The sequence below is a fragment of the Oryx dammah genome, unplaced genomic scaffold (genome assembly GCF_014754425.2).
Source record: "Oryx dammah isolate SB20612 unplaced genomic scaffold, SCBI_Odam_1.1 HiC_scaffold_3, whole genome shotgun sequence".
Classification (NCBI taxonomy): domain Eukaryota; kingdom Metazoa; phylum Chordata; class Mammalia; order Artiodactyla; family Bovidae; genus Oryx; species Oryx dammah.
The window spans coordinates 55,169,599-55,169,912 of NW_024070187.1; positions in this window are offsets into that span (position 1 = coordinate 55,169,599).

Here is a 314-nt window from a genome sequence, read left to right on the forward strand (position 1 = left end):
TATTTATTCCAAATATGTATTTGGAATATATCTTTTTATCTCTGTATTTATTCCAAAATGACTCATTCCAGCTTATATTTCCTCCATTTTCAGAGGGAGAGCAGGCATAGCTCTGCCCTTGCCAGCTTTTGTGTCTATGCTCCACCCATCTCTCCTACCCAGAACGCACTCTGCTTCTGAAGGAGGCAGTTGGAGAGAGTGGAAACCATCCTGCTCTCCTCGCCTTTTCCTCCTTCCCCTTTTCCTTACATCATTAAGGTGAACACCCATAGAGCATTTCTGTGCCAGTTGCTATTCCCAGCGTTTTACTTGCA